This window comes from Malaclemys terrapin, chromosome 2 (assembly GCF_027887155.1).
Source record: "Malaclemys terrapin pileata isolate rMalTer1 chromosome 2, rMalTer1.hap1, whole genome shotgun sequence".
NCBI classification, from domain to species: Eukaryota; Metazoa; Chordata; order Testudines; family Emydidae; genus Malaclemys; species Malaclemys terrapin.
The window spans coordinates 206339517-206354859 of record NC_071506.1 but is presented as its reverse complement, the minus strand read 5'-3'; positions in this window follow the sequence as shown (position 1 = coordinate 206354859).

The window sequence follows — 15343 nt, the reverse complement described above, 5'->3', positions numbered from 1 at the left end:
CACCCAGGCATGAGAACTGGATATTCCTCTGTACTCTCATTTAATTGAAAAGGTCCCAAGGTAAGACCACAAAGCTCCAGCCGAGTCAGTATCTTGCTTGGCCCACATCTTTTAAATAAAAAGTTGCAAGGCTATAAATCGGATATTTCAGTGTAGGACTTTACTGCCAAGAACAAGTAACCAGTGCTACGTAATTAGTTTCAAGGCCAAAAAGAATGGACTCTAGAGCTACTCTTTTTTGAAAGTTCTATTTTAACATTTAAACTGTGCTGTGAAGTGATAGATATGATCAGCCACTATCTAATATCTCAAATCAAAACACAGCCCCATCACCAACCTTCCCTGGCTCCCTTTTCGATGGGTCAGACGTTCAGTGATGTGTGTCTCCTGATAAAACTTGAGACAACCTTTGTGAGTTTTATAAATGTTTGAAGAGGCTTTTTTTTTTTTTTTTTTTTTTTTAACATGAGAGCTGGAAACTTCGGGGATAGGCAGGGGTGGAAGAAATCAGTGATGTAACACCTAAGTTCGGGAAGCCGGAGAGGCCTAGCAACCTTCTTCTTCTTCTTCAGATTCTTCCATAGAACTCTCTTCTTCTGTCTTACTGGCATGTGTTTCTAAATCAGTAATTCCTTGCAGCATAAGTGGGAACTCTGTTGCTGACATTTTACTAGACCACAAAGCTACAAAAAACCCTGGGAGAGCCGCCTTGCAAGGCAGTGAAGTCTACTGTGTAAAATCTAAGGGGTCCTACAATATTAGTGTACTTGTTTTAGGGCAAAGATTATAGTTTTCATTAGGCTGAGGAGGCCCCAGCTCATCTCTCTTGTGAAATTAATGAGTGGGAAGTGGAGGAGAACTAATCAGCTCCTCTGCACCTGCCTACATAGAAGGCATTGTATGGAGCACCTGTACTTCAGAGTGCAGAGCATCAAGGATTTGAGAAGATTCCAGTGAAATCTCTGACGAACTGAAAATCCAGGGGGAGACCCCACCCTTGGAGTAAACTGATGACATGTCCAGTCAATGGAAGTTAGGAGCCCAAGTACCTTTGAGGATCAGGGCCTTAGTTGCTGGAAGCTCCCATGGTACTAACTTGAACTGATGGTCTGGGAAGGAGAATACGCTTTATTTGAATTGTATTCAGCATCACTGATGTGGGTAACAATAGTTCTTGTATGCTGCTGGTAGTAGGGCTGGTGGTAGCAGACAGGGATGTTGCTATGGCTTTTCATATAGTACCAAAGGTCACTAGCAGCAGGCCAGGTCAGAGGAACAGAGCAATTTCTGAAGTTGGTAGGGAAAATGCCAAATACATATTTCAGCACAGAAAAGATGGGATGAGACAGGCCTTGGCCAATTACTCTAAAACTAAAGGCTCTAGCCCCAGTCCTAGAACATTTCTGTCAAGGTAAATAAGGCAGAAGTAGCCCCAAGTGAGAAGTCACATGGAGAGAACTGAATGCGTGCTAAAGCATTGAACCTTTCTAGAAAGATGAATGGACAGGAGAAAATGAGGGCTTCTTAGGACCCAAAAAACATATGGGGGAAACTCTGAAGCAATAAAATTGAATACTGAAGCCCCTGCACCCAGTTATTTTAATGACACTGGAGATGCACACGTAGAATCTTCTTCCTCCCCCTCCCCCCCCCAAAAAAAGTCCAGTGAGTATGCAGCATCTCGGTTGTCCTTTAGTAGCAAACGTCCGTCCTAAGGAAAGTGTATTGTGAGCTCTTTGCAGCATTCTAGTGAATGACTTAGCAATGTTAAACAGCCCCTTTCATTTAATGAATGCTTTTTTGGTGTGTGTGAGAAAGCCAGCCCTGCTGGAACCCTTTGAATGCAAAAGAAATAGTTCTATCACTTGAGCTAGAGAAGAATCTCATAGAACTGCTTACATCGGCTTTGTAGGCTTCTAGCCACTAGGAAGTGAGACTTTCATAAAATATTTCTGAGTTAAATCTGCACAGTACTATTTCAGATAGGGTTGCTACTTGCCCCAGTTTTTCCTGGAGTTACACTGATGGGAAGATGCTGTAGGGCGTTAAAGGATCCCCAAAAGCAGATTCTGATATCCTTACTTATGATGAGGAATACCTACTTCTTGAATAATTCCAATTACTTCTGTGGGATACTCAAAAAGTAAGATACTACTGTGACAGGTTTGAGCCCTTTGGGGTGTCACTTGATGGGCTGGGATGCCACTGAGTCAGCCTATTCTGCCAGCTTGGGTGCCCTTTACCTGGCCTCCCTGGGTTAGGCTCACAAGCCCCTTCCAGCCAAGCATATAGGCAGAGCCATACCCAGCTGCACTGAGAAACAGATCCGCTCTGGAAAGATTCATCCTTAGGGGCTTGCTCCAACACTTTGGTGCCCACTCCCTTTAAGGGGTACAAACCCAAAGGTTTTATGAAATTCTCCCCCTCCCTCAATGTGGAGTGAGATATGCACAATCCCCCCCCCCCCATTAGAAATTACATAAACTGGATTATATTATAAATAAGAAATAAGTTTATTAAGTACAAAAGGTGAATTTTAAGTGAATATAAGAGATAACAGACAGAACAAAGCAGATTACTGACCAAATAAAGCAAAATACGCAAGCTAAGCTCAATATACTTAAAAAACAGGTTACAAAATATAAATTCTCACCCTAAATGTTATTTTAGGCAGGTTGCAAAGTTGCTGTGGTTCAGAGTTCTAGTTATATTCCTTTTCAGACTGGACCCCTGTCTCAGTCTGGACTCCCCTCCCCCCCCCCCCCCGCCTTCACTTCAGGTGGCTTTTGCAGTCTTTCTGCTTGGGCAGACAGGCCGTGGAGAGGAGGAGTCCCATTTGCCTTTCTCCCCACCCTTAAATAGGATTTACATAAGGTGGGAATCCTTTGTTTCCCAAACTTGACCCCCTTCCCTTCCAGTGGAAAGTTACAAGAAGCCCCAGGTAATGTTTAGTATCAGGTGACAAGACCACCTGACTCTGTAGTATCACAGCGTCCATGAGTCAGTGGCAGTATGGAACGTCTGCAGGAAGGCCAAGCCTTTTCACAGTCCATTGTCCTCGCTGATGGGCCATCAGCTCGGTCTGGTTTTTCCATTGTTGTACCTGAAGTGTTAGCAGTGGGCGTCACCCAAAGTAGCATAGCTGAAATACAGATACATAGTCAATATTCCTAATTTCAGATACAGAAATGAAACAGGCATACAAATTGGATAATCACATTCAGTAAATTATAATCTTTCCAATGATACTTACAAGATGCATCTTGCATAAAGTATATCTCAGTTATGTGATACCAATATTCAAAGCATAGTTCCATAAAGAGTATGGAGTGCAACGTCACAACTTCTCAATATGTGCAAGGATGTTTTTACAATTGAATTTCTAATCATGTTGTAACATACTAATTAACACTTGTTAGCTAACAGTGTAAATTCCAGGACACACAAGTTTGTTGCTACACATACTTAACCATAAAGAGATTGCAACAAATATTTGTGCCTTGCCTACTCTAGCATTTACAATTGTCTTAACAAATGTGCTAAAACATGACTAAAAATTCAAGTGCAGACATTCCCTGAAGACATCATCGTAGTCATGCCCAAAATAATGTGCAGCGTTATCACATCTTCACAATGCTGTACTCCTTTATAAAATAAAAACAGGTGACAGTAATTTCTCCAAGTACTAAAGTAGCACTGGCGGAGTCATTTAATACTATTGTGTCAGATGTTACCAGCCAGCACTGTTACACATAGCCTTCCAAAAAAAAATTGTCAGTTTGTGAGCAAAATGTTCAGTCTTTGGAAGACTTGCTGTGATGACTGTAGTTCTTGGTTTGCAAGGTTTTGTATAGAGGCAGTGGTTCTTGGAGGAAGCTTATGCAAGAAGCAGGACACTTTGCTCTCTGCCTTGTCCTCTGAATTTAGTCAATTCTTGGGGTAGAGTTGCTCCTTGGGAACCATCGGTGTTGATCTGATTCCTGAAAGCAGAAGCTGCCCTGCATGCTGTTTGACCACCTCATTTCCAGAGCTAGTATAAGTGTGTGTGCAGTCCGTCGGTTCGACGATGACGTTTTCATGTTCTCTCTTTTTGTGGATTCTGGAGTGACTCTGAAGTCCAAAGTTTGCTGAGGATCATCCATAATCCTTCTCTATTGACTGTATCAAATGCTTTTGTCAGATCGATGAAAACACTGAACAAATTTATATTTTGTTCAATACATTTTTCTTGTATTTGCCTGATACTGAAAATCATGTCTATGGTGCTACGGCCAGGTCTGAATCCGCACTGAGTCTCTGGGAGATTGGCTTCTGAGACAAATGAAATCAGTCGGTTCAGGAGGACACGAGCAAAGATTTTTCCAGCGACAGATAGGAGAGATATCCCACGGTAGTTATCACAGACCATTTTGCTGCGTTTATTTTTAAATAAAGGAATAATTATGGCATCTTTGAAGTCTTGTGGCATTGCTTCACCATCCCAGATGTCAGTAAGGATCTTCTGGAGTGTTGTTACCACTTTTGGACTCATAGATTTATATATTTCTGCCAGTATTCCATCTCTGCCCAAGGACTTTCCTGAGCTCATCAAACTGTTTGCCTTTTCTATTTCTTCAAGTGAGGGCAGGACCGGCCCGCAACATTTTGGCACCTGAGGTGGGGCGCTCAAATGATGCCCCCTCACTTGGGCCAAAATTTTGAAAGGTCTCAATTCTGCCTTCTTCCTGTTCTACTCCTCCCATGGTACTGCTCTGCTACCTACCCCAATAAAGGAGAACTAACAATTTTAAATGCCTTGTTCAAAAATTTTAAGTAACACTTAACTTTCAAATGTACAGCAAATGTAACTTTTCTTGGATGCATAGTAAACACTGGCATTTTTATCTGTTTGAATAATCAAAATGGTGCTTTCCGTGCCTTCTTGGTTGCAAAGATTTGAACTGCTTCCTGAAGGTCCACAGTCTGGGCCAGCTCATGCTCTGTTGAGATGGTTGCAAGGCCGACCAGGCTCTCCTGTGTCATTGTGGAGCGTAGATGTGTTTTTATTAACTTCAGCTTGGAGAAGCTGCGTTCTCCACTGGCAACTGTTACAGAAAGTGTTAGAAGTATGTGTAGAGCAACAAAAGCATTTGGAAAGAGGGTGGTCATCTTATTTGTGCACATATATTCCAGAACAGCCTTTGGAGTTGATCCTGCTGAAATGTATCTTGAAAGGGCTTTCAGTTCATCACCTAAATCACTCTCATCAATATCGCGCATGTCATCATGTGTCAACACTGTCTCTAGTGCCCTGCATTGCTGGTGTAGGTCTTCTTCAGGTATAGTGAGGAGTTTTGGAATATCATACAACATCCCAAATATACTGCTGTGTTCCTTGAGCTACATTCAACTGACTGTATTGCACAATCTAGCACCTGGTTAAAGAATTCAACTTTGAATTGTTGTTTGGGGTCTTTTATGGGATTATCCCGTGCCTCGTAATCAAAATGTCTTCTTCTTCGGTGACTCTTTTATTCTGGAATGGGTGGGAAAATAGCTTCAGTGTGAAGTTCCTCTACCAACTTCTGTGCACTCTTCAAAACATTTTGAAATCCCTCATCTGACCGGTAAGACTGTAGGTATGACTTTCCTTTGTCCAGTTGTTCCATTGCTCCATATCTATCAAGGTCAACACCTTGGAGTCTCTTGCTTACAACATTTATTTCAAACAGTATGTCATGCCACAACACTAAGCCACACAGAAATTTGAAGTTATATATGTTTCTGGGGTGATTCCATTTCCCTCTACCACTGTTCTCCCACGAACAGTTCCTGTCATAGCATTATCCTCCTCCTCCATAATGGCAACTATGGCATCATCTATCTTCCCAATTTGGTGTTTGATACGCTTTATTGCATCCACTTGACTTTCCCATCATGTGGCACTCAGTGGTTTCAGTGTCAGAGAGGATGTTCCCAGATGTTGCTTCAAAATTTGCCATCGATGAGTTGATGCAGAGAAAAATACATAGATGCTTTGAATTACATTAAAAAATTCAGCAGCCTCACTAGAAGCTGATGCTGCATCACTTACCACCAAGTTCAATGAATGAGAACTGCATGGGACAAAAAAACCTCGAGGGTTTAACTCTCGGATCCGTGTCTGCACTCCTCTGTTCTTTCCTCTCATGTTGGCACCATTATCGTAGCCCTAACCTCTCATGTCAGCTATTGCAATTCCCGTATCTTCCAGCTTTTTAAGAAGCACATTTGTCATACCAGCTCCTGTAGTATCATCAATGTCAATAAATTCTAGAAAATGCTCTCTGACAGTCACCATTGCAGGGACATTTTCACTAGGTTCTGTTGTTGTTACAAAATGCCCCATTAAAGTCATTTGTTCCGTATGGCTAATGTCAGATGTGCAGTCCAGAATAACAGAGTAATATCTTGCTGACATCAGATCTGCCACAATCTTCTGTTTGACTTTTGTTGCCAGTAACTGTATGATCTCATTTTGAATTGTTCTTCAAAGATAGTGGTGTGTGTACATTTCTTAGGTGGTGACTCTTCTTAGATGCTCCTGGAGTACAGCATCAAACTCAGCCATCAGCTCCACAATTTTAAGGAAATTTCCATTGTGTGGCACATACAGCTGAACTGAAGTGCCACACAGTGCTAGGTTTTGGGTAGCAAGCATTCTCACAATGGCAATGAGCCTTTTCAGAACATTTTGCTAGTAAAGAGACTCTGATGCAATCTTCTCTTCATGCTGATCATCTATGGTGGCCTTTAACCTTAGTCTCATCTCAAGCTCTTTCCACCTATGGAATGCTCTCTGGTGATTTGCAGCCTTCTCATAGCATGCCGGATTTCAAGCCAGATTTTTCCAGTCCTTTGTCCCTGTAGAACCCAATGTGGCTAGAACATTAGACTGGAAGAGTTTGCAACAAAAACAGTATGGAAACTTCTATTTTCATTGTCTTTTTCACTTGCTGTGGCCCATGCAGTACTAGGAAGCCCCTCAGGCTACTGCTCAAGTGGGTGCACAGTCCTGGATCATCTAGACTTAAGGAACTAAATTCAGCAGCAGCTGTTTCTTGCGCCGCCACCACACTCTTCTCTGATCTACACTTTTCTTCAGGAACGTGCATGGTTACATCCATTTGAGATGGAGGTATGGATGCTGCAGTAGCTGCCAGGTCACCTGCACTCTGACTAACTGGAAGATCAGGCATCTCCTCACCACTCATATCCTCACTGGGGCCGGAAGGCTCACCGTGGACATTTGTGTCTATGAATCTCAGGAGAGCTCCTCCCTGCTTAGATAGAAAAGCTTCTTGGAAATCCCCTCCTACCTCTGTCCCCTCTCATATATCTCCCTACTCTTAAAGGAGTTGCTGCTGCAATCATCTCCCATAAGAAACTGAAGACAGACATTTTACTGATAACTAAGGACTTCATTTGTAATGGCCATGTGCTGGTATCACAGATAAGACATAGTCTCATTTCATTACGTTTTCATTGTTTGGAACCCTTCTGCATGGTGGAAGGTCACCTTTTCTCCTGCCTGCTTGTTATGTCTCTTGTGCCCTCCTTCCTCCAGCACAGCACTCACCATCTCTATACATCTAGAGCAGAGAGAATACATATGCACCAGCAGCAGGCACAATTTTCTACACTCTGGGACCGGGTCCTAATGCCCACCCCCCCCCCAATCTGGCACCTGAGGCGGCTGCCTCAGTTCGCCTCATGGTAAGGCCAGCCCTGAGTGAGGGTGGTGAGTCAAGGTGGTGCTGAATAGGCTTTTGAGGTGTCAGATTAACAGCACTTGTTTCAATTGAGGATGGTCTGTTCAGTAGTTGGCTGAAATCAACCCATCTCTGCTCCATGCCATGTTTGTCTTTGATGACCGTCACAGGGTTAGGTCGACGTAAGCTGCCTTACGTCGACCTAACTCTGAGGTGTAGACCAGGCCTTGGTTTGAAATCAACAAGATGAAATTCAATAAAGACAAGTGCAAAGAACTACACTTAGGAAGGAAAAATCAAATTCCAAAAATACAATATGGGGAATGAGTGGCTAGGCAGTAGTACTGCTGAAAAAGATTTGGGGGCTATAGTGGATTACAAACTAAATGTGAGTCAACAATGTGGTGGAGTTGCGAAAAAGGATAATATGCTAGGGTGCATTAACAAGAGTATCATCTGTAAGACATAAGAGATAATTGTCCCAACTCTACTTGGCACTGCTGAGGCCTCAGCTGGAGTACTGTCTCCAGTTCTAGCTGCTACACTTTGAGAGAGATATGGACAAATTGGAGTGAGCAGGGGTGACTCCAGGCACCAGCGCTCCAAGCACGTGCCTGGGGCGGCAAGCTGCGGGGGGGCGGCCTACCGGTTGCCATGAGGGCAGCAGTCAGGCAGCCTTCGGTGGCTTGCCTGCTGGAGGTCCGCCGGTCCCACGGCTTCGGCGGCAATTCGGTGGCGGGTATGCCGAAGGCGTGGGACCGGCAGACCTCCCGCAAGGATGCCGCCAAATCCACATTACCAGCGGACCTCCTGCAGGTGTGCCGCCGAAGGCTGCCTGACTCCTGTGCTTGGGGCGGCAAAATACATAGAGCCACCCCTGGGAGCAAGTCCCGAGCAAAACAACGAAAACAATAAAAGGTTGAGAAAACCTGACATTTGAGAAAAGATTAAAAAAACTGGCCATCGTTTAGTCTTGAGAAAAGAAGATTGATGGGGCACGTGATTATAGTCTTCAAATATGGTAACAGTCTTCAAATATGTTAAGGTCTATTATAAAGAGAATGCTGATCCATTGTCCACTGAAAGTAGGACAGAAAGTAATGGGCTTAATCTACAGCAAGGTATATTTAAGTTAGATATTAGGAAAATCTTTCAAACTATAAGGATAGTTAAGCACTGGAAAAGCCGTCCAAGGGAGGTTGTAGAATTCCCATCATTGGAGGCTTTTAAGAACAGGTTTGACAAACATCTGTTAGGGATGGTCTAGGTCGGGGTGGCCAACCCATGGCTCCGGAGCCACATGTGGCTCTTTAGAAGTTAATATGCAGCATCTTGTATAGGCACCGACTCCAGGGCTGGAGCTACAGGCGCCAACTTTCCAATGTGCCAGGGGATGCTCACTGCTCATCCCCGGGCTCTGCCACAGGCACTGACCCCACTCCACCCCTTCCCCCCCCAGAGCCTCCTGCACACCACAAAACAGCTGATCGGGAGGTGCAGGGAGAGAGGGGGAGGTACTGATCGGCGGGGAGCTGATGGGGGGCTGCTAACATATTACTGCGGCTCTTTGGCAATGTACATTAGTAAATTCTGGCTCCTTCTCAGGCTCAGGTTGGCCACCCTGGTCTAGGTATACTTAATCCTGCCTCAGTGCAGGGGCTGGACTAGGTGACCTCCTGGGTGTTCCCTTCCACCCCTGCATTCCTGTGATTCTATAATGGAGTGGAAACTATGCTTATAAAATTTGCAGAAACCAAACTGGGAGGGGTTGAAAGCACTTTGGAGGACAGGATTAGAATTCGAAGTGACCTTGACAAACTGGAGAAATGGTCTGAAATCAACAAGATGAAATTCAACCTCTTGAGGCCCCTTCCATATATGTATGTATATACATACACACACACACACACACATATATATATATATATATATACACATATTGCCTCATCCCCTCTTTGGTCCATGAGTGAAGGAGAGCGGAAATGAAAGGGGAAAAAAACAAAAACAAACAAAATAACCTCAGATTGCATTATTTTAAAAGACAATGCAGAAAAAAAAAAAGCCTCAGCTGTATTTCAAATGTTAAATAATTGGCCATTCTTCATTGGGCACGGCACTTAACTATTTTTTAAGGCAGTAAGTTATTCTCTGACAACAGGAAACAGCTGATAAAAGCAATCACCCTTTGTTTTGGATTTACGGGCCATTTCCCATATGTTGTATTTGCTTTGGATCATGTCTCTGTAATATCCGCTGGAAGAGGTGAGGGGGAGGGGAAACCAAGTGTGTTGTTGAAACCACAGGTTCCCCCAACTGCTGTTGCTCCTGTTGTGCTCAGCATTAAAGCAGCAAGAACTCTTCTGAACCCTGATCCTCCTCCCCGTGTGTATTTAAAGGGCAATTTTTGTGAATTTCTGAGTGCTAGCAGAGCTTCAGAAAGCATCCAAAAGCTGCTGAGGAATAGATGAGCTGGGCAGCCCTCGAACTTAAAATGGAAAAAGGAATAGTTTAAACAAACCAACATGAAAATGCTCTGAAGTATTGCTGTGCACCCCTTTATGCACACCTGCACATTTCATTTTATAAGACAGTCGTTTTCAGCCACCATCACACCTCTGTGACTGGTAATAACTGCCTTTTCCTTCCCTTAATGGTGAGCCTCTTTGCTGTGCCCCGGTTTACTATCACTTGCAAGGCTAGGATTTGGAATAGTCCCAGTGTGGGGTGGAGCACGTACACAGAATAAGAGTCGGTAGGTATTAGCTGGCACAGCCAAGGTTACAAGGATCATTCATGCAATGTGTTGACACTCCATCAACTAGGGTGACCAGACAGCAAGTGTGAAAAATCGGGACAGAGGGTGGGGTAATAGGAGCCTATATAAGAAAAAGCCCCAAATATCGGGGCTGTCCCTATAAAATCAGGACATCTGGTCACCTTACCATCAACTGAGTTTGAGGGTGCTCTATACCTTCTAGGACTGAGCCCATAAACTGGAAAACAAAGACACTGCAGTTGCTTGAAAATGCTGGGAACTGTTGGTTTTTAAAAAATGACCCAAAAGAAGGGGAACCTTTTATTTTTTTGCTGCTTTATGTATAGAAGACTTTGGGGTTTGGGGGTTTTCTGTTTGGGTATTACCTTAGAAACAGCAGGAATGTCAATTCTTGTGTTCGTTTTTCTTCTGGAGAATCCACTGGAGGTCTCAAAGACATGTACTGTGAGGTTGTTGGTTGTTAGTTGAAGAGCAGAGGTATTGAACTTTCACGAAAATATATTTTCTCTCAGGTGTTTGGTGTAGGCATTTGAGTTAAGTAGGTGTTTACAAAACCAAACAAAACCCCAAAGTCTTTTTTCATTCTGAATAAAAATTGTTTCCTCTATGGATTAATCAAATTCCATGCATGGAGTCTTTGATGTAATAATCTTACTATGTTATCCATAGAGTCTTCCAGGAAAAAGAGAATAGACAAGCCATGAATTTCTAATATAAAAAAAATTGCCCCAAAAACAAGTCTTTGTACATCACATAGGAACCAAAAGTGGTACGGCTTAATGCATTTTTTCCCTTTGCAGGTCACTCTTAAGGAGGTTCGAAGTCATCTAGTGTAGTGATAGAGTCACTTCACACCATGTATTTTTAAATTAGCTGAGATTTACATTGAAGGCCCTACACCCAGTGTTGTACAGGGCAAACAAAAATATCTCTTATTTTGACGTGCTTATTTAAAGCATGTTTTGTCAACATTACCAAACTGGTTATGATAAGGGTGACTTCTAGAAATTACATAATTACTAGCATTAAAAACAAAACAAAACAGCACTCAAACCAATAATGTTGTACTGGAGTGTATTTCCCATTGCTGTTGTAGCAAGATTATCTCAAAATGTTTCCTCGGGAAAACATTACGGTGGCTGCTTTTCATGTGATACCAGCATAGAAGTCTGTTCGGCTCCTGTCGCTCCGAGTGCTACTAAAAATTAGGCAACAGGAAGGATGCTATTCACTGTCTGCGTCTCAGCTCCACTGTATCCTGCTGAGAGAAGCCTGTGTTACTTTGTTAACTCCAGTTCCTCCAAGCCCAACCCTCACCGTCAGGATTCTAATGTACTCCAATATAATAGGAGTGAGGATTGGGGAAGGAGGAGAGAAGTATTCCCAAAACATTAGCAACTCCTTTTTGCACATAATAAAATTTGTAAGAAGTTCAACATATCAGCCTGTGCAGGATAAAAGGAAATATTCAATGCCCTTTTTTTCCCTTTATCATTGTGGAAAAGAGGTGAGAGAAGTTGAGTGGCTCAGAGATTGTTTTTTAATGGTTTGATTTCACGGTCTTTGTACTGCTTAAGTACCATTCATCTTCCTCTAAATCTCTAGTGGGAGTTTCATATGGTTTGGCAGTTCTATTTTCTATCAGCCTACCAGATCTTACAAAAGGTCTATCTGATGAGATAGCTAGCAAATGGGGAGAGGGAAGCGTTAGAGCAAACACCGCACAATATCTGTGGGCACCTATTTCACTCCAAGATTTATTGCATACAGGGGAACAGATTTCATAGCCAAAACACTTGTTATATTTATTTGGATGCAATCTCAGTATTGATGTTCTGTGCATTTTGTTCTGTTTAATTTACTTCCAGCAAGATCTTACCATACGGCCGAACAGAACTTATGGAAATGAACAGGGTGTGTTACCCAACCACAGCCTGCTGCCACAAGTGACTTTCAGACAAAAGGCGCCCTGCATAAATTCTAATTCAGGTCTAGCTCTTTGAAGTCAGTGGAGATACATTAATTTAGACCAGCTGAGGATCTGACCCTCTGTCTCCCTCTGTTCCTTCTTTGCATCCTGTTATCTTTGGCATAGCTTCTTCTTGCCACCTGTTGTCAGTAGCTACCGGTGTCGTGCTCTGCTCTTGTTCGATGATGATAACAGTCAGCTACGTGAGTGTTCCCTCTGTGTGCTGCCCTGGCTCTGCACAGATAGCTGACACAGCAAACCCCGAGAGACCCCCCAAAGACCACAGACTCTAGTAAGGTACGAAGGCACCCGGCCAGGTTTATTGTCAAACGAAGCACAGTAATAGTTTCCCGTAGACTCTACAAGACGTACTACGAATTTGTGCCCCCTGGCAATGGACCGGCTCAGTTAGTGGCGGGACTTTCCACTACCTCTTAGGCCAGACAAAGATGTGCACCCTGGAACCTACTTTTATACCGTTACAGGACAGATTACTCATCCCTACTGACGTATTGAAGTACAGCCCCTTGGCTCATTAGGTTTCAGAGTAGCAGCCGTGTTAGTCTGTATCCGCAAAAAGAAAAACAGGAGTACTTGTGGCACCTTAGAGACTAACAAATTTATTAGAGCATAAGCTTTCGTGGACTACAGCCCACTTCTTCGGATGCATATACAAGTACTCCTGTTTTTCTTTTGGCTCATTAGGGTGCTGTCTCCCCCTTTGATCATGTTGTTTCAAACAAACAGGTCTATCCATCATGCTGTCCTTTTGACCCTGTTTTTAACATGCACCTGCCTGTTCCTTGTTATGTCTGTGGAGTGTCCTCGTATCGGGATGTCCAGGTGCCATCTTGGCACAAGTTCCTCTTATTAGCACTTATATGTGAATGTACCTGCTTCTAACAACCCTCTTCTCGCCAACTTCTGTGAGTGGGGCCTGCCTCTGGCTCACAGCCCAGCTGTTGCTTAGCAATGCCTGGAAGTACTTTGGTTCAGGCTTCAGGCCTCAGACTTCAGACTGGGCCTCTGACACAAGAGTTTGTTTTAGGGCCTCATCTTACTACACCACCTAGCCCTGACTTAGACTATGGCTTCTTGAGAGAGCTCTCCCGTCGACTTAATTAATCCACCCCAACGAACGGCGGAAGCTGTGTCGGTGGGAGAAGCTCTCCTGCCAATATAGCACTATCCACACTGGTGTTTAGGTCATTGTAACTTATGTTGCTCAGGCAGGTGGTTTATTTATATACCTGAGCAACATAAGTTATACCTTGGACCCTACCAATTTCACGGATGTGAAAAACATGTCACGGACTGTGAAATAAGCCCTTTCCTGTGAAATCTGATCTCCACCGTGCTTCTGGGAGTCCCCCACCACAGGCTCATAGCTGCGAGTCCCAGTCGGGCTGGAGAGGGACAGGACTTGTCCTTCTCCTGCACAGCTGCTCTTGGGGGGTGGGGGGGAGATCAGACCCACCTCTGGGTCCCTTTTGGGTTGGGACCCCCACAGTTACAACACCGTGAAATTTCAGATGTAAACATCTGAAAATGTGAAATTGACCAATTTTAAAACCCTCTGGTCATGAAATTTATCAAAATGGACCATGAAGTTGGTAAGGCCCTACTTATATTGACATAAGCGGTAGGGTAGACATAGCCTTAGTGCCAGAGTTTCTGCATTATGGATTCACAGCAGTGTCTCCCTGGTTAAAGTGTGACTGTCACTTTCCAAACAGCTTTTTGAATGATGAAGCATTAAATTTTGTCAACTCCCCGTTAGGTATTTTAATTTTAAAACTGAAATTTTAAAAAAATACTAAATTTGAAATAATTTGAAACTTTCCCGAGTCGCTTCCTCCACTTCCTAGTTTGAGAACTTGTCTTCACATACACTTTAGTGAAGATGCTCCTACGCCAAAGGGATTGTTTCTCCTGTTGGCGTAGTTAATCCACCTTTGCGAGAGGTGGTAGATGTATTGGTGAGAGAAGCTCTCCCATAGACATAGCGTTGTCTACATGGGGGTTAGGTCAGTATAGTTACATTGCTCAGGGGTGTGGATTTTTCACATCCCTGAGTGATGTAGTCACAGGTTTGTATAGGTCTGTAGTTATTCCTGGGGGAATTCTGTGTCACTGCACATGCGCAGAATTCACGAATCCTGCAGATTTCTTTGCTTCAGGTAGAAAAATGACTTTTTGATTGGGAAGCAAAGGGAAGTCACAAAAGCAGTCATGTGCTGCTCCCCGGCAGCGCGGGTGCCTTGTTTCAGGCATCTGGAGTAGCCAGTGGAGAGGTAAATCAGTGTGTGGGGGGGGGACAGTGTTGGGGACGCACCAGCCAGTGGCTCCTACCCTGTGCCAGGCTCAGCTGCTAGTCCCGGCAGGGCTGGGGAGGACGGGATTTCCTCTTTCCCTGCAAGGAGCGGCAAGGGTTGGGTCAGACCCTCCCCCAGAAACCTCTCTGGCTGCAGGAAGCTCCACTCCCCTCCTTCCTGCCCCCATCCTCTGTGCATCCGGACCCACCTCATATCCAGATTGCCCCACCAAGCCTCACCCCCTGCACCCAACCCCCCACACTGAACCCCCTGAACCCAAACCCACAGCCCAACAAGCCCCATCCTCTGGAGCCCCCCTGCACCCAGACACCCCTGCCAAGCCCCACCTCCCTGCATCTGAACCCCATCCCTGCACCTAGACTGCCCCCCACACTTGAACCCCCAACAAGTCCCACCCCACCTGCATCTGGACCACCCTGACTAGCTCCCTGCACCTAGACCCCCACCCCACTGAGCCCCACCAAGCCAGCACCCAGACCCCCCCCAGTGAGCCCGCCATACCCACACCCTCCTGTTGAGCCCCAACCACCTT